The following is a 19,296-nucleotide window of genomic DNA, read 5'->3' on the forward strand; positions in this document are numbered from 1 at the left end:
GCTGGGTACATGTTGTAGGGAGTAACATGGAAACAAAACATCGGCACTGAACGCCCGAAGCATGGAAAAAGGCTGCCTGTAGTGATCAGTCGCGGCACCCTTCATTGACGGCGTACGAGTATATTAAAAAATTTGCAAGGGCACCAACAGGTATATTCATATGTGGGAGATGTTGATACGTGATAATGAGGATTCCGTGTGGTTCAACGGCCTGGTGAAAGAAACTTCCTGGTAGATGGAAACTGTGTGCCGGACCGTGATTCGAATTCGGGATCTTTGCCTTTCGCGGGCAAGTGCTCTATCAACTGAGCTATCCATCCTCACAGCTTTACTTCTGCCTGTTTCATATCAGCGTACACTCCGCTGCAGAGTGAAAATCTCATTCTGGAAACATACCCCAGGCTGTGCCTAAGTCATGTCTCCGCAATATCCTTTCTTCCGGGAGTGCTATTTCTGCAAGGTTCGCAGGAGAGCTTCTGTGAAGTTTGGAAAGGTAGGAGTCGAGGTACTGTCAGAATTGGATCTGTGAGGACGAGTCGTGAGTCGTGCTTGGGTAGCTCAGATGGTAGAGTACTCGCCTGCGAAAGGCAAGGTTCCGAGTTCGAGTCCCGGTTCGGCATACAGTTTTAATCTGCTAGGAAGTTTCATATCGATGCACACTCCGCTCATTCTGGCATGCTGAAAGTCTTACATATCGACACCAGTTCGCTGACTACATGTCATTAAGCTAGACTAGAAACCTGCCGCTGAATGGTGACCTACAGTTTAGAGTGGAATCCGAACCACGTGACGTGACGTCCTGGTGGATCATAATTAGCAGGTGAAGGCTTAAGACTTAAATATTCGTGCCGGGCGGGGTAGCCGAGCGGTTCTAGGCGCTACAGTCTGGAACCGCACAGGTTCGAATCCTGCCTCGGGCATGGATGTGTGTGATGTCCTTAGCTTAGTTAGGTTTAAGTAGTTCTGAGTTATAGGGGACTGATGACCTCCGAAGTTAAGTCCCGTAGTGCTCAGAGCTATTTGAACCATTTAAATATTCCTTGCTCCGACCAGTATTTGATCTCATGACGTATTTATTTGCTACGATACGATACTGGAGTAGCTATGTTGTTGAGAAGTACGGTGCAATGTTGCTTTGGACACCCGTACACTGCATTATGGTATTTATCCGCCGACACTGACCAAGGGACTTTCAATTAAAGTGTCTTCCCTGTACGGAATATACGTAATGGATGTACGAGTGCAGATGGTATACATTTGGTTGGCGATGTATGAAAGTCTGGATCTGGTCGTGAAGCGTACTCGGATAGCCAAATGGTAAATCAACCACTCGCGATAAAATGGGAGTCCGGGTTCGATTCCCGATCCTACACAATTTTTCATTGCACATATTCTCAACTGCGAATACATTTCATGTACTGATTTTCTACTTACTATGAAATGTGACCACGGAACCACATCGCATTGTGCCTCAGCCCCGAACTCCGCTGCAGTGCGAAAATCTCATTGTAGCTTGCTGAAGGTCAGTTGGAGGGGGCCGATTTATTCCATAAATGGAGCCAGCAGTGACCTGCACCTTCATCAAGAGAATGTGCAGCTCTTTATTAACGAATTGTACCAGAATGGTTGATTCGACCAGCCACTGACAAGAAGGTGCTGATCTAGTCCGACAGTTCACCTGACCTCAATCCTGTTGAGGACACATCCATGTACGTGCATCTGTACTACGCAAGCCACCTTATGGTACTTGGATTCGCCTCTTCCCTGGTCCACATGCGGATGCTGGTTGAAAGAACGACTGTCGTCGGTAAACCTGCGCAAGAGCTCTTATTTTGCCTCTTGTTTTCTTCGTTGCGTTTCGCGACTCATCTGGGGAAGACTGTGATACGTTGTCTGGAATTTCTACAGTAAAGCTCTCCGTGAAGCAAGACGCCTCTCCTGTAGCGCCTGCCTCTGTGGTTTGTCGAGCACCTCGGTAAAGCTCTCGTGTTTACAAATTGGTCCAGTGGCGAAACGCGGCACTCTTCTTTCGATATTCTCTGTCTCTTCGATTAATCTATCTTGGCAAGGATCCCAGATTGATAAGCAATACCCTGGAATCGTCAATGAATTACATTTTCACAAGATTCTTCTACTGAGTCTCTGGTTGACATCTACTTTTCCTGCAGTCTCTTTTTGTGCTCTTTCCACTTTACATAGCTACGAACAGTGTTTTTCGGTTGCTACTGTTTCCAATGATTCAGGCCACAAAGACATCTTCTTTTCCTATTTTTAATTTTATGTAATCTTTCCACTTTAAGTCCCTACGGACATAACTGTTATTGTTACCACTATTTCGCGACTTTAACGTAATCGTTCGTTTTACAAATAGAAACATTTTTTGGTCCTGCAGTATAAATTTATTTACCATCCAACGTATTTCATTTTTTACGTAATATTTCTTCAGTGAATATAATATGGAATGATAAAGTTTTTCTTTGGGATACTGACGATATCTTAAGAAAAACGGCGAAACACGTCGGGAACATAAATAAATGTAAACTGCAGCAAGAAAAATCCACTCAAATCTATAAAACGGATATTTATAAGCTTCCTGCGGATAATGGTCGCACCAACAAACATGTTAATAACATAATAGATCAGTAAATCAAGCAGTATCTGGGACGCTATAGAGCGTGTCTTTCGTGCCTTTAATTCTCTTAATCTAGCACCAACCAATCTGTTGTTTTGGGTAGTCGCAGATCAGGTTCACACATCGACATTTTCGATTTTCGATATTCGTGCAGAATTTCCAACGTTAGTCGTACATCTTGACGAGACTGTTGAATGGGCTGCTCCAGTTTTTCGCCGGAGCGCTATACACCGCAGACAGCGAAAGTTGCGGGCGGTATTACACGGTGCTATACAGGAGTATCATAGTTAATAAAACTGACAGGGGTCAAAGTAAACTACGTTGTTGCAATATCCATTCTTCCACTACAGTCTGGAACCGCGCGACCGCTACGGTCGCAGATTCGAATCCTGCCTCGGGCATGGATGTGTCTGATGTTCTTAGGTTAGTTAGGTTTAAGTAGTTCTAAGTTCAAGGGGACTGATGACCTCAGATGTTAAGTCCCATAGTGCTCAGAGCAATTTAGAACGCAAAATTTATTCTGATGTTTTTGTTGTTGTGGTCTTAAGTCCTAAGACTGGTTTGATGCATATCTCCATGTTAGTCCATCGTCTTCACCTCTATATACTCACTGCAGCTACGTCCCTTTGAAACTGCTTTCTTTATTGAAGTCTTGGTCTCCTTGTAAGGTTTTTGCTCACCCCTCCTCCCCCCCCCCCCCCCACCACCAAACTGACAGTTCTCTGACGCCTCAGGTAGTGTCCAATAAACCGATCCCTTCTATTAGTCGAGTTGAGAAATGAATTTCTTTCTTCCCCAACTCGATTCAGTACGATGATAGAAGTAAAGACTTCTCTGCGAACATGGATATGCAAGCTGGCCGTTTGCGAGGTACTTGCGTATAGGTGGTTACGAGGTGCCACTGCCTTCAGTATGAAACATTGTCCTAGTTAGTGCAAATGTATTTGCAGTGCAACCATTACGACTGAGTCCTCAACTAACTTGGCTCAGATTTCACCCATGGTCTACCTGAACAAGAAATACGATGCAGGTTCAGTATGTTACACGTTACAATTTATTGCTCACTGGCAGCTGATGAAGGAGATGTTCGACGTGTCACCCTTGCATTTGGACGCAGTACTGTACTCGTAGTCGCAGTGAGTTACGACTTCTTCTAAACATCGCAGAAGCATCTCTTACATCTTGACGAGAGTGGACAATTGGCTGCTGCAGTTCTTCAGCTGGAGTTCTGTACATTTTAACGTGAAGATGACGCCAGAAAACAAAATACAGAGGACTGAGGTCAAATTAGAGCGGTGTTAGAGGGGGGGATGGCATTCTTACTGGGGTATTTTTGCTTCTATTCTCATGTACTTCCATTGCTGTCAGTTTTCCCTATTAATTATGATACATCTGTATGAGTCCTGTAAGGGTTCTGAATCCATATTTGTGGCTGTAAGGAGGTGCACATTTTTCTCAACAAACATGCATTTTATTGGAATAAAACATCATCAGTGGTCTGTAATGACAGGTATTTACAATTTGGCTTACTGTCTCGATCGAGAAACAGTTCATTACAAATGTTGTTGATTTTACTTACGGTTTTTGTGCTCGATTTTTTCTTACATCAGCAAATGCCGTCTGCTTGCACGTTTTTGAGGTATTCCTTTGTTTTGCTTCTTCCTAATCCCACATTGCTTTGGAGAACTGTGCGTCTCTTGATGTTAAACACAACACAATGTGGAATCACTATTGTTCGTTTGCAGCTTTTCGTCTCCTCGCGTCTGTTTTGTGTGAGTAGTATTGTCAACTAAACGGCTAGTTTTTCCTTTGTTCTAAAAACATTCTCTTCCTCTACAATTCGTCGTATGTGTATTATGTCACTTAATTATGGTACTGTGTTGTTGTGGTATTCAGTCCAAAGACTGGTTTCATGCAGCTCTCCACGCTAGTCTACCCTGTGCAAGTTATTTAATGTGTAAGTGAAACGAAGTGTTAGTGATGGAGTTGAAAGTGTAAATGGGGAGTAGGTGAGTGCTGCAGGAGGGGGGAAAGGTGCAAAAGTGAGTGAAGAGTGAATGAAATGGAGGGGAATAGAGAGTGAGTTGGTAATGCAAAGTGGGAAAGAGGGTAAGGAGGAGGGGATAATCTGAAGAGGGGGAAGGCTGAGAGACAGAATGAGAGGGTGATGGGTAGAAAGGAAAAGCTTTTTTCCTTCTTTGGGTGACTTTCTCAACTGTTTTATGTAGTGTCTGTTTTCCAATATTTACCTGGTCATTAAGTAACTCTTTATTGTGTATTAGTGCTTCATGTATGTGGAGTTCTCTTGAATATGGAGGAGGTGTCTTTTATTACTGATTTTTATAACGTTCATTTCTTTTCCTAGTTATGAAAGTTTTCTGGAATAGGGAGCAGGTGTCTTTTTTTTTTACTGGTTTTTATAATGTTCATATCTTTTCCTATTGTGCTTGGTGTTTGCTATGTTGAGTAGTTTGCGCTGTATTTCCATGCCATGATGTGCTCTTTATATCTTGTCAAATGTCCTTCTATTCATTCCGATTTAGATTTTGCTACAGTCCTTACAGTTGACCTGGTAGATAACAGATTTTTGTTCCTGTGCCAGTCTCTTCACCTCCGCGTAGTTACTGCAGCTATGTCCTTTTGAACCTGCTTACTATATTGAAGTCTTGGTCTCTTTGCAAGGATTTTACCGCCCCCCCACCCCCCGGCCCGCCGTACTAAACTGACAGTTCCTTGATGCCCCAGGAAGTGTCCTGCCAACCTATACCTTCTATTAGTCAAATTGTGAAATTTATTTCCTTCTTCCCCAATTCGATTCAGTATAATAATAGAAGTAAAGGATTTCCTGTAACCGTGGATCCGCAGGTTGACCGTTTCAACTATGGCATGTGTTTCTGTACTGCATTGTTTGTTTTGCGGGCAATGTTTATGTCTTTTTTTTTTAGTGCATTGCTTGTATTGTTTGTGAGTTTAGAGTTGTAGGTCATCGTAGGTAATTTTCTTGTATGGATGTCACCAATTAAGTTCATGAGTGTACGGTTTGCTTCCACAGGTGAGTGGTTTTATCAGGTTCCGTAGTGCCATCTTTTAGTGTCTGGACCCGACCGGCGGTTCTCGGCAGAGCAGGTATTTGCTGTTCCCGTGCTTTGGAAGGCGGAAGGCCTTTCGGCTCGACTGCAGATATTAATAAACCGCGCTTGGGCGAACACGCCGTTTACCCGTCTCCGTTGCGCAAGCCACAGTCCACAGCAGGCGGTCTGCAGTAGCCGCTCCCAGCTACCTCAATATGTAGGCTGCCTGCGTGACGGGGCATTCGTCAAACCCGACGACGAGGTCTGCCGACGTGGAGACCCTGCAGAGGCTTGACAGAGATGTCCAAATCATTACCGATGTTGTTCAAACTGAATCAAGGCAGGTGATCAAGTTTCATTTACCACCTCGGAAAAAAAACAAGTTATGCAAGTAAATTTTGTTTCTTTCCTAGTACGAAAAAACTGTGTAATCTCATATACAACGTGATCCTCATTAATGTTTATAAACCTCCGAAGCGACGTAAATGACGCTGAGACAAGTAATTTAATACAGTACACATGGAGTCACAGATGTCGAGAAACGCCCCAAAGGTGGATGAAAAATATTGAACGTGTGACATCACCACCTCGCCGCATGATTAACAGTTGAGCATAATCAGTCTGTTACACCTGTTCATCCCAATAGCAGTCAGGTTTTCACGTCAGAGTGGCTCACAGCCCATTTGCGTAACTTCAGTGAATGGGTCTCTGGGTTCGAGTCGTGCGTCTGGCACGCAGTACTTTTTCATTGAGTCAGACAATTATTGTTTACAATGAGGTAAGATTAATTATTCTGTACACCGGTCTCGCGGTTTCCGCTGCTTTATTGTAAAGTACAGTACAAAAAAAAAGCCTGTTCTGTGGTGTCACAAGTAAATGAGTGTAAACTTCCAAACTGCTTCGTTACCTGCAAATGACGTACGTTATCTTTACTAAATGATCTCTTTAAAGAAAAAAAGAAGGGCAAAAAGGAAAGAAGCACAAAATAAGAACTGCTTGTACTTGGTTACAATGAGACAAAAATCTTGTAATTTTTACAACGGATCAAATTTACAGAATGTGTTAGAAATTTGCAGCTTTTGCTTAAATGCAAGAACTGCATTGCTCAATCATCCTTTCACATTGCAGCCGGCCGCGGTGGCCGAGCGGTTCTAGGCGCTTCAGTCCGGAACCGCGCGACTGCTACGGTCGCAGGTTCGAATCCTGCCTCGGGTATGGATGTGTGTGATGTCCTTAGGTTAGTTAGGTTTAAGTAGTTCTTTGTTCTAGGGGACTGATAACCTCAGATGTTAAATCCCATAGTGCTCAGAGCCATTTGAACCTTTTTTTTCACATTGAAGCCAAACCGCTGCACGTGTGGCGAGTTACGTCATCTGGCGATGTCACAAGTTCAGCATTGGTAACAATTATTGATCTATATGAAAAAAACGTATATTACTTACAAAGTACGCCGTGCACATATTTTATTCAACATGTAACCTCATTACAGATATTCGGTTTAGGTTATGACATGTTCCGTATGCCAGCCATCATTGGCGATGTTGTGACGCAGACGAATAGCGAAATTCTGCATGACCCGCTGAAGTGTCGGAAGATCGATGCTGTTGATGACCTCCTGAATGGCTGTTTTCAGCTCAGCAATGGTTTTGGGGTTATTGCTGTACACCTTGTCTTTAATACAGCCCCACAGAAAGAAGTCGCATGTGTTCAGATCCGGAGAATATGGCTGCCAATCGAGGCCCATGCCAGTGGACTCTGGGTACCCCAGAGCCAGAGTGCGGTCCCCAAAGTGCTCCTCCAGGACATCAAACACTGTCCTGCTTCGTTGTGGTCGAGCTTCGTCTTGCACGAACCACAGGGTTAGGGTCACTTTGCGTAATGGGAGTGAAATCATCCTTCAAAACCTTCACGTACCGTTGAATAGTCACCGTGCCACCAATGAATATCGCACCGATTATTCCGTGATTGCACATTGCACACCACACAGTCACCCGTTGAGGATGAAGAGACTTCTCGATGGCTAAATGCGAATTCTCAGTCCACCAAATGCGGCAGTTTTGCTTATTGACGAAATCGTCAAAATGAAAATGGGCTTCGTCGCTAAAACAAACCATATTAATTCCCATCATGGCCCGCGGCCAACCGTGCAGTTTGAACGGTCTAAGGCAAACCGTTCAGAAGTTATGACGCTTTTGTTTAATATGGTTCAAGAATATTTACCTTGATCTCATGACACTGTAATTCTGTCAGAAAGCAAAGAATCACATCTGTTAAACGGAATGGGAAGCGTCTTGTAAAAACGTTTTAAGCTGATCGTCAAAACAAGTAAATCGAGTGTTAGGGAATGTTATAGACCTGAGTTAGACGATGTTGAGAGAATTAGAAAAGGAAGTAAGACACTAAAAGTAGCGTAGCGGTTTCGTAAATATAAGTTTACTACTTTGTAAATCCTCTCCAAAGATATTCCGAGTGCAGCCTCGTACGGTAGTGAAACATGGTAGACAACCAGTTCAAACAAATAAGGAACACAAAGCGTTGATACGTGATGTTGCAGATCAGTGATGAAGGTTAGATATGTAGGTAAAATAAGTAATGAAGAGCGAATCAGTTGAATTGGGGACAGTAGAAATTTTTAGTACAACTCGATTAAAGGAAGGGATAGGCACATAGAGCACATCCTGAGGCATCATCGTGAGTTTGGGGACAGAGGAAGATGTATTTGAGGATGGAAAGGGGGGGGGGGAATAAATTAGCATTATTATGTTTCAGTGATTGTAGCGGGAAAGTAAAACATGTTATTTCATCCACCCGCTGCCCAGTCAAATACCAAAAATTTCCAAGCAAGAGTTTCGTTACAGACATACTTCAATAGTCGGACTTCAAGTGACGAAACTGGCTGATGTTGGAGTTTTTTTAGGGTGACATCAGGAGAGTGCTACAGAGCATTTCGCGTTTGCAGTTTACAGGGTGTATCATAATTAATGGCGTAAACACAGACAGTTGAAAGTACACGATACTAGAAGCAAAAAAGTTTCACGAAACATAGGGTCGAAAATGCATACCTTAAGAGTTAGGAGCAATTTTTCATCTTCGATACTGTGAAACAAATCTCTTCTACTGCAAGCTCTTTTGCTTCCCGTATTTTGGAGAGTGACAAAAATATAACCAGCAAACATATGCTCTAAAACGCATAGCTTAAAAGTTACGAGCACTTGATCGTTAGAAGAGCTGTGTTTCAAGGTAGCAAAGTGCTCATAGTGCTCATAGTTCTTAAGGAATGCATTTTAGAGCACGTGTTTACTGGACTTTTTTTTTCTTGCTTTAGTCTATACTACTACTTCTCAAAATATGGAAAGCAAAGAACTTGCAGTAGAAGAGATTTGTCTCACGGAATCGAAGATGAAAACTTGCTCGTAGCTCTTAAGGTATGCATTTTCGACCCTATGTTCACTGAGACTTTTTTGCTTCTACACTCCTGGAAATGGAAAAAAGAACACATTGACACCGGTGTGTCAGACCCACCATACTTGCTCCGGACACTGCGAGAGGGCTGTACAAGCAATGATCACACGCACGGCACAGCGGACACACCAGGAACCGCGGTGTTGGCCGTCGAATGGCGCTAGCTGCGCAGCATTTGTGCACCGCCGCCGTCAGTGTCAGCCAGTTTGCCGTGGCATACGGAGCTCCATCGCAGTGTTTAACACTAGTAGCATGCCGCGACAGCGTGGACGTGAACCGTATGTGCAGTTGACGGACTTTGAGCGAGGGCGTATAGTGGGCATGCGGGAAGCCGGGTGGACGTACCGCCGAATTGCTCAACACGTGGGGCGTGAGGTCTCCACAGTACATCGATGTTGTCGCCAGTGGTCGGCGGAAGGTGCACGTGCCCGTCGACCAGGGACCGGACCGCAGCGACGCACGGATGCACGCCAAGACCGTAGGATCCTACGCAGTGCCGTAGGGGACCGCACCGCCACTTCCCAGCTAATTAGGGACACTGTTGCTCCTGGGGTATCGGCGAGGACCATTCGCAACCGTCTCCATGAAGCTGGGCTACGGTCCCGCACACCGTTAGGCCGTCTTCCGCTCACGCCCCAGCATCGTGCAGCCCGCCTCCAGTGGTGTCGCGACAGGCGTGAATGGAGGGACGAATGGAGACGTGTCGTCTTCAGCGATAAGAGTCGCTTCTGCCTTGGTGCCAATGATAGTCGTATGCGTGTTTGGCGCCGTGCAGGTGAGCGCCACAATCAGGACTGCATACGACCGAGGCACACAGGGCCAACACCAGGCATCATGGTGTGGGGAGCGATCTCCTACACTGGCCGTACACCACTGGTGATCGTCGAGGGGACACTGAATAGTGCACGGTACATCCAAACCGTCATCGAACCCATCGTTCTACCATCCTAGACCGGCAAGGGAACTTGCTGTTCCAACAGGACAATGCACGTCCGCATGTATCCCGTGCCACCCAACGTGCTCTAGAAGGTGTAAGTCAACTACCCTGGCCAGCAAGATCTCCGGATCTGTCCCCCATTGAGCATGTTTGGGACTGGATGAAGCGTCGTCTCACGCGGTCTGCACGTCCAGCACGAACGCTGGTCCAACTGAGGCGCCAGGTGGAAATGGCATGGCAAGCCGTTCCACAGGACTACATCCAGCATCTCTACGATCGTCTCCATGGGAGAATAGCAGCCTGCATTGCTGCGAAAGGTGGATATACACTGTACTAGTGCCGACATTGTGCATGCTCTGTTGCCTGTGTCTATGTGCCTGTGGTTCTGTCAGTGTGATCATGTGATGTATCTGACTCCAGGAATGTGTCAATAATGTTTCCCCTTCCTGGGACAATGAATTCACGGTGTTCTTATTTCAATTTCCAGGAGTGTAGTATCGTGTACTTTCAACTGTATGCGTTTACGCCATTAGTTATGATACACCCTGTATGTTAATCATATTCTGTCCAAAACTGTGAAAATACAAGTTAAGTCGTATATTAGAGTAAAAACACAAACGACCAGTGTTAATAATGCTATTCAGCGAGGACAGACAGCTCCGTTGTTTGTATCGAACCGACACGTTAATCAGACGACTCAGCATGTTTAAAATGACATGTATCTTACGCTGTAGGTGGGAAGTTAGGTTATTCTCATTGTGGTGAAAGTTACTTGGAGTTGGTGTGCACTGCAGAAAAGGAACGATTTAAGAAGAAAGGACAGCTTTAATATAATTGGTCTGTGCAATGAAGTAAAACAGCATAGACCTCTTCCTAAGAATGATTAAGTGTTAATCTGTCGTCGCTTCACGTGAAGTGAATTCAATGTAGTTCGGACGTCGTGTTTCTCTTCTTGTCCTCTCGCAAATATTCCTTTAGTTTTCCAAGTATTCCTTAGCAGAAGGCAATGTAACGTGTAACGTGGGAACTCCCGAAAAAAATGTTGACTTTCGCTCTTTGACAACGGCGATGCGGGTGGGTGAAGCTCCACGATAACGTACTAGCCTGGAGAGTGGACTCTCAGTAGACACTGCAACAAAGAAGTGAGGTACGTGTGACATTTGAAAACATATCCTTGAGAGTTTAGTATTTGTAAGAAACGCTTTCCATCGAGCGTGAACTTCCTCGTTTATGTACACTATCTGATGAATAGAAACGGTACACCTATTAGTGGATATTAACAAGTGATATGTCCATCCTTCGCCTTTTTGATGGCTTCAGCTCTGCTATGCACATTTCGGTGAGGAGTTTCTGTTTCTGTGGAGGAAAGGTAGACCGTTCTTCCTCGACAGTCGAAACCAGGTGATGTAGGACGCTGGGTTCTGCAGCGAAGACTACGTTTTAACTCATCCCAAGGGTATCTAGTTGGAATGAGGCCGAGACTGTTGCAGGCAGTCAACTTTAGGAATGTTATTGTCCACAATCCTTTGCGACAGAGGTGCTATTTTATGATACAATACATTGTCATGCTGATAAACGTTCCTCTGCTGTACGCAATACACACTGCTGTACAGTGGGTTCATATCTTTCCACATTTAACGTTTTCTTAGAAGTAATTAAGGGACCGCACCATAACCACGATAAACACCGCCATGCCGTAACAGTACTTCATTGTACACTGAAGAGCCAAAGAAACTGGTACAGCTGCCCACGCGAGCACACAGCAGTGCCGCAACACTATGTGGCACGGACTCTACTAATGCCTGAAGTAGTGCTGTAGGGAACTGACTCCATGAATCCTACAGGGCTGTCCGAAAATCCGTTAGGACTACCAAGGGGACGAGATCTCTTCTGAACCGCACATTGCAAGGCGTCCCAGATATGCTCAATAATGTTCATGTCGGGGAAGTTTGGCGGTCAGCGGAAGAGTTTAAACTCAGAAGAGTGTTCCTGGAGCCACTCTATAGCAATTTTGGACGCCTGGTTGTCGCACTGTCCTGCTGGAATTGATCAAGTCCGCAGGAGCGCACAAAGGACATCAATGGATGCAGCTGATCAAACAGGATGCATACGTACGTGTCACCTGTCAGAGTCGTCTCTAGACGTATTAGGTTTCCCACATCACTCGAACTACAAACGCCCCACAATATTATAGAGTTTCCACCATCTTGAACAGTTCTCTGCTGACATGCAGGGTCCATGGATTCATGAGGTTGTCTCCATACCCATACACATCCATCAGCTCGATACCATTTGAAACGAGACTCGTCCGGCCAGGCGACAAGTTTCCAATCGTCAAGAGTCCAGGCGAGGCGTAAAGCTTTGTGTCGTGCAGTCATCAAGGGTACACGAGTGGGCCTTCGCTCCGAAAGCCCATATCGATGATGTTTCGTTGAATGGTTCGCACGCTGACTCTTGTTGGTGGCCCAGCATTGAAATTTGCTGCAACTTGTGGAACGGTTGCTCTTCTGTCACGTCGAACGATTCTCTTCAGTCGTCGTTGATCTCGTTCTTGCGGGATCCTTCACCGGCCGCGGCGATATCGGAGATTTGATGTTTTACCGGATTTCTTGATATTCACGGTACACTCGTAAAATGGTCATACGGGAAAATTCCCACTTCATCGCTACGTCGGAGATGCTGTGTCCCATCGCTTGTGCGCCGACCATAACCCCACGTTAAAACTCACCTAAATCTCGATAACGTTCCATTGTAGCGGCAGTAACTGATATAACAACTGCGCCAGACACTTGTTGCCTTATGTAGGCGTTGCCGACGCAGCGTCGTGCTCTGCCTGTTTACATATCTCTGTTCAAAAAAATGTGTGTGAAATCTTATGGGATTTAACTGCTAAAGTCATCAGTCCCTAAGCTTACACACTACTTAACGTAAATTATCCTAAGGACAAACACACACACACCCATGCCCGAGGGAGGACTCGAACCTCGCCGGCCGAAGTGGCCGTGCGGTTAAAGGCGCTGCAGTCTGGAACCGCAAGACCGCTACGGTCGCAGGTTCGAATCCTGCCTCGGGCATGGATGTTTGTGATGTCCTTAGGTTAGTTAGGTTTAACTACTTCTAAGTTCTAGGGGACTAATGACCTCAGCAGTTGAGTCCCATAGTGCTCAGAGCCATTGGAACCATTTGACTCGAACCTCCGCCGGGATCAGCCGCACAGTCCATGATTGCAGCGCCTCAGACCGCTCGGCTAATCCTGCGCGGCATATCTCTGTATTTGAACACGCTTGCCTATACCAGTTCCGTTTGGCGTTTCAGTGTACTTCACTGTTGAAGCCACACATGATAGCGGATAACATTTTGCAGCCGTTCGGGAAGCCTAACCCTTCTATCGGATTCTGAAAGGTTGTAGCGTTATTCTTCCTTCCAAATCACTCGTTTCCAGTCATGACCGTACAGTAGCGTCGCTCCTTATAACACATCAATCCTCACTTATCTTTGAGTACAGAATTGTTCGTTTTGTGAGCGGCTGATAGATCATTGTACCCCATTCCTTTTAACTCCCTACACACGGTCGTTGTGCTAGGTGTACCGGTTGTAGCACTTTGGAACTCTAGACTAAGTCTTTCCACTGATTTTATGATTATGTTTAGAACCACCCTCCGCAATGTTCGACGGCCTCTTTCCGTCAGTGCATGGCGTCTGCCTGATCTTGGTTTAGTTGTGGTAGTTCATTCGCAGTCCCACTTATCAATCACATCACTAACAGCCGATTTGAAAAGCTTCACAACCTACTAATTCTATCAAGTGCTGATAACGCTGTCTCGCACAGTTGTGACAACTCTGTGTTCTTCTTCACAGTAATCGTCCAAGGTATGACACTTATCCACACTACCGGGCCTGATAACAACACTGAACACGAACTACGATCATGCGATAGGTGGTCGTTACAGCCGTCACAGAAAATTTCAGCTGTAACTCTTGCATAATCGCGGATGATGAATCGTGTAGGAAGCTAGGTTGACATCTGACCATTTCTTCTGTCTTTCATTTGGCAGGCAGAGTATTCCTTCAGCGTGCACGCACGAAATGTGTCACTGATAACTTTAGCCACTGATTGTGCTCAGTTCCAATTTTCTACACCAGCACAGCATTTGTAACACAACTGTTCCAGTGAAGCTTACATTTATAAATGTAAGATGCTGCATGAAAGCTATTTTAATCTCCGCAATGTGCTTGCATAGTGTTAACGAGCCAGAGCTAGTTGACTCTTATCATTCTCATATCTCCCCACTTTATTCTTGTGCCATTCGTATTCATTACGTAACATCCATCTGGTATATAGATTCGATATTTCCTATAAGTCTTTTTCAAATGTGACCGTATTAAACAAAATCCAAAACCTCCGTAAGGATATCAGCATGTAAACACCTGCTCGATGTCTGCAGTCTTGACACGCAGCCAACAATAAAGTGTAGCAACCGTACAATGTGCGGAGTCCGTGACTCAGCAAAATATTCCTGTGTGATGTACGGAAATATAGCAGGCTGGAAGTATATGAGCAACTTTGGAAAAGACGGTGACTTTTCGATACCATTTTTATCAGTTACGCGCCACTTTGAAAACAAAAGAGCAAGTAGCGTTACTCATACATGTAGCCGTTTTGATACTACAAACGGGACAAAGACTGTTTAAAACAAAGTCAAATATTCCTACAGGAGGTATTTATGGTCCGAACCGGAAGAAAAGTTCCTGTGATCCTATACCGGGAAAGCAATACCATCTGTCGCTGACGGGAAAGCAGAGCCTGTAGGCATTGACGCATGTGGTTAGCCGGCATCCAGACACATCCTTCGTGCGTTCTTCGCAGTGAATAACCCAGTGCTTAGAATACATCCGGCTCCGTTCCTATTGCGTCACATGCACTGCTCACACGATCCTGTAACCTCTCTATGTATCCTTTAAATGTCCTCACAGCGAGCCGGCCGCGGTGGCCGAGCGGTTCTAGGCGCTACAGTCCGGAACCGCGCGACTGCTACGGTCGCAGGTTCGAATCCTGCCTCGGGCATGGATGTGTGTGATGTCCTTAGGTTAGTTAGGTTTAAGTAGTTCTAAGTCTAGGGGACTGATGACCTCAGATGTTAAGTCCCATAGTGCTCAGAGCCCTTTTTTTGTCCTCAGAGCCAGAAATCCAACGGAGTCGGGTCTGGTGAAAGGGGAGTCTATGCTAACGGATCTCCCCCATCAGTCCATCGCCCAAGAAACGTTACGGTGGAGTTCTGTTGAACGATGCGTAGAAAATAGGTTCGGTGCTACGTTGTGAATAAATCACAGTCGTTTTCTTCCAGCAGACGTAACGTCCCCCAATTCAGAAATTGGAGATACACAACACCTATTTATCTGCCTGGTGAAGTATCCATCTGTCACAAATAAAACAATTCAAATGACAAATATTGGTTTCCGGAGATATAATTATAGGAATTTTTTCTCCCAATTTTGACCAACACTTTTTTAGGCATTCTGTATTGTTCCGAAATGTAGATTCATTAGTTTGGAAATGAGATCTTCATCTGATTATCTCCTGCGCTGTAGAACACGTCATAGTCTCTCCAACTCGCGTTTTGCGAAACGATATTTTCTATAGGTGTATTTTGGCGCGTTCCGTCTTTCGCTCCGTTTAGATGTGGTAGTATGCGACAGTAAGGTTTCAGACGAGCTAGCGTGGGGGAAAAACGGCGCAGTGCAGAAGCTGAGAGGATTCAGCCAACCACCGAAGCGATGCTGTGTTTACTGCGAGCCCACTGCCTCTGTATACGGACGGTGCGTGGGTGTTTGTTTGCTGCACGCGGACTGGCCGATAGAATCCACGCCGCCGCAGCGTTCTCTCTCTCTCTCTCTCTCTCTCTCTCTCTCTCTCTCACACACACACACACACACACACACACACACACAGAGAGAGAGAGATGAGACAAAAGTCATGTCCCTTAAGGTGCGTTTACAGGTGCTGTATTTTGCGGTATTGACAAATGTTCAAATGTGTGTGAATTCCTAAGGGACCAAACAACTGAGGTCATCGGTCCCTAGACGTACAGCCGGCCTCTGGTGGCTGAGCGGTTCTAGGCACTTCAGTCTGGAACCGCGCGACCGCTACGGTCGCAGGTTCGAATCCTGCCTCGGGCATGGATGTGTGTGATGTCTTTAGGTTAGTTAGTTTTAAGTAGTCCTAAGTTATAGGGTACTGATGACCTCAGATATTAAGTCCCATAGTGCTGAGAGCCATTTGAAACATTTGAACCTAGACATACACAATACTTAAACTAACTTACGCTACTAACAACACAAACACCCATGCCACAGGGAGGACTCGAGCCTCCGGTGGGAGGGGCCGTGCAGTCCGTGACATGGCGCCTTTGACCGCGCGGCCACTCCGCGCGGCCGGTAATGACAGCAATGTATGACCGCTATAGTGTTAGCGTAGACATTACTGAAATTGTACTTGCGATACAAGGCAATACTGCGGGATGGCTGGGAAATACTGGTGATGAATCAAGCTGTCGCAAGTAGTAGCTGAGGTACTGTCGGTGTTGGATGTTAAGTGTGATTGTAAACAGTTGTATCAATTTACTGGAAGGAATCACTCGTGAATTCCAAAGTGCTATAAGCAGTGCAACTAGCATAATGACTGTGCGTACGGTGTTAAAAGGAATGGTTGAGAGGCTCCTCATAAGCCACACATTTTTTGTGGCCGGCGCTAAGCGATGCATGAATTGGTATTAATAGTAATGAAACTGAAACTTCTTAGCAGATTAAAACTATGTGCCGGACCGAGACTCGAACTCGGGACCTTTGCCTTTCGAGGGCAAGTGCTCTACCAACTGAGCTACCCAAGCATGATTCACGCCCCCTCCTCACAGCTGTACTTCTGCCAGTACCTCGTCTCCTACTTTCCAAACCATCTCATTCTGGAAACATCCCCTAGGCTGTGGCTAAGCCATGTCTCCGCAATATCCTTTCTTTCAGGAGTGCTAGTTCTGCAAGGTTCGCAGGAAAGCTTCTGTAAAGTTTGGAAAGTAGGAGACGAGGTACTGGCAGAAGTAAAGCCGTGAGGGTCGGGCGTGAGTCGTGCTTGGGTAGCTCAGTTGGTAGAGCACTAGCCCGCGAAAGGCAAAAGTCCTGAGTTCGAGTCTCGATCCGGCACACAGTTTTAATCTGCCAGGAAGTTTCATATCAGCGCACACTCCTCTGCAGAGTGAAAATGTCATTCAGCCATGAAACTGTATAGCGAATGACAGGAAACGAGTGATTTGGAGCGATGAGTCACGCTGTGTCGTCTGACAATCAGATGGAAGGCTTGGGGGATGTTTTTCGTGGTTAGAGTCTGGTCCCTTTATTGCGCTTAAGAAAACGCTAGGAACGGAAGGACATGAAACATTTCACACCATTGTGTACTGCGAATACTATAGGAACAGTTCGGAGATGATGATAGTTGCAACATTACAATTCTCCCTGTCATGAAGCAGCAGTTTTGGGGCAATTGTTCGTGGTCAATAACTTTTCTGAAGTGGACTGTGTAACGCCGGAAATTGTCTGAGGATGTTCGTGTAACCTAAACAGACTGAGAACTGGTCATTGCAAGCTTCAGGTGTGAACCCAATGGAACAGTTTTGGGATGAGATTCCAGCCTCTAATCACTGCTTTCTCTGGTTCAGCTCTTGAGGAAGACTACGCTGCCATTCCTTCACAGACATTCAGGCAACTTATTGATAGCGTCCGCAGCATAGCTCAAGCAGTCGAAGGGTGGACACACTCCGTGTTAGTGTCCACTAGTAGATGTCCGGATATTTTTCAGCAGACAGTATACGTAACACTGTTACCATTTTACTGTGTGGAATGCCTTTCGGAAATGAAGAGTAGCCCCTCGTTTTCTGCTCTTTACTCCGTCTGCCAGATTACCAATTCTTTTCAACGCAGTTGGTAGCCGTGACGATGCAAACGCTGTGGACTACGGGGTGTCTCCTCTTTCCGAGTTTTCTCGATTCACTTCTCTCGGTGGAGGCGGTTATAGCGCGGAGGGAAGATGCTGCGGTGAGATGCCCCGTTATGGCGGGCAATTACACAGTGGCTTGCAAAGTGGCCACCGTCTATTCACAGCCGTTACGAGAACACGCTGTGAAAATAAAAACAGTAATTACACCTCAAAAGCTGCATTCGCTTCTGAAATGTTTTTCTACTTTTCTCCGCCGCTGCGGTTTTCATATAACTGCGAAACCCAGCAGCGCAAGGAGTGCACCTCTGTTCCAAGGGTTCCAAAATTCCATAACAACGGACATCAGAGGTCTGTACTACTAACCTTTTACGCTTGTGACCTATTCCATTCATCGATTGTATAGTCAAACGACAGCGAATTCGTACTTCCCTTTTCCCTCGTTATATAAATTTTTATTTAATTTTTTGTTTTTGTTTTTGTTTTTTGTATTGGAGGTCTGCTGACAATCTTTAGACCACGCACGTATCATCTTCAACTCTCCCTCTATACGTGGTGAAATGCTTACGACGTCTCATCGTACATTGGTAGTACTCGCGAGTCTACCGGCGTTTAGCACTCGTTCATCAACCTGCCTGCAGCACTCTCGAACTCAACACACAAAGCGATTCTTTATTCAGATAGAATACAACGCAATCGTAGAGCTGATAAACTGATAGTTAGGCACGCTGCTGAGTGCTAATGCAGCCGAAGTTCCATTGTCTACAAAAAAATCTAATTCACTTCATATTGTTAAAAAGGACCCAGCTGACTTTCCAGATTAAAAGAGAAGAGTATGTTTCTCGTAATGGCACCTGTATTACATTGGAAACGCCATCTCAGTGAGCTAGAATCCTCTGACGATATTAATTGTTAACGGAAAGGGTCGCCTCATCAGAGCGTTGTGGGAAATGTTACTCCGAGCGACGCACAGTTTGTCTAAGACATTTCAGGAATATTTACGCAGAAGGGGAGCTTAGCTTCGAGAAATAAATTTGCTTTATGTATTCTTAAATTTCATGCTTTTTACATAAATAAGTGTATTTAAAACCACTTTTTATAACAGTATTTAATTTTCTTTTCAATTTCTCGTTTCTCTAAACCACGATGCCTTCGTTGCTTTTGCGATCTTCAGTTGTCTTTCTTTTGAAATATTTGTATGATATTGTTTGTT

General features: G+C 45.2%; 1 non-coding gene across 1 annotated transcript; it reads right to left on the reverse strand.

The window, feature by feature from the left end:
- Positions 1-16,915: 16,915 nt before the first annotated feature.
- Trnas-cga lies at positions 16,916-16,990 on the reverse strand. Its single transcript has one exon. It is a non-coding gene; the product is annotated as a tRNA-Ser (tRNA).
- Between the last annotated feature and the right edge of the window lie 2,306 nt (positions 16,991-19,296).

The sequence above is a fragment of the Schistocerca americana genome, chromosome 10 (genome assembly GCF_021461395.2).
Source record: "Schistocerca americana isolate TAMUIC-IGC-003095 chromosome 10, iqSchAmer2.1, whole genome shotgun sequence".
NCBI classification, from domain to species: domain Eukaryota; kingdom Metazoa; phylum Arthropoda; class Insecta; order Orthoptera; family Acrididae; genus Schistocerca; species Schistocerca americana.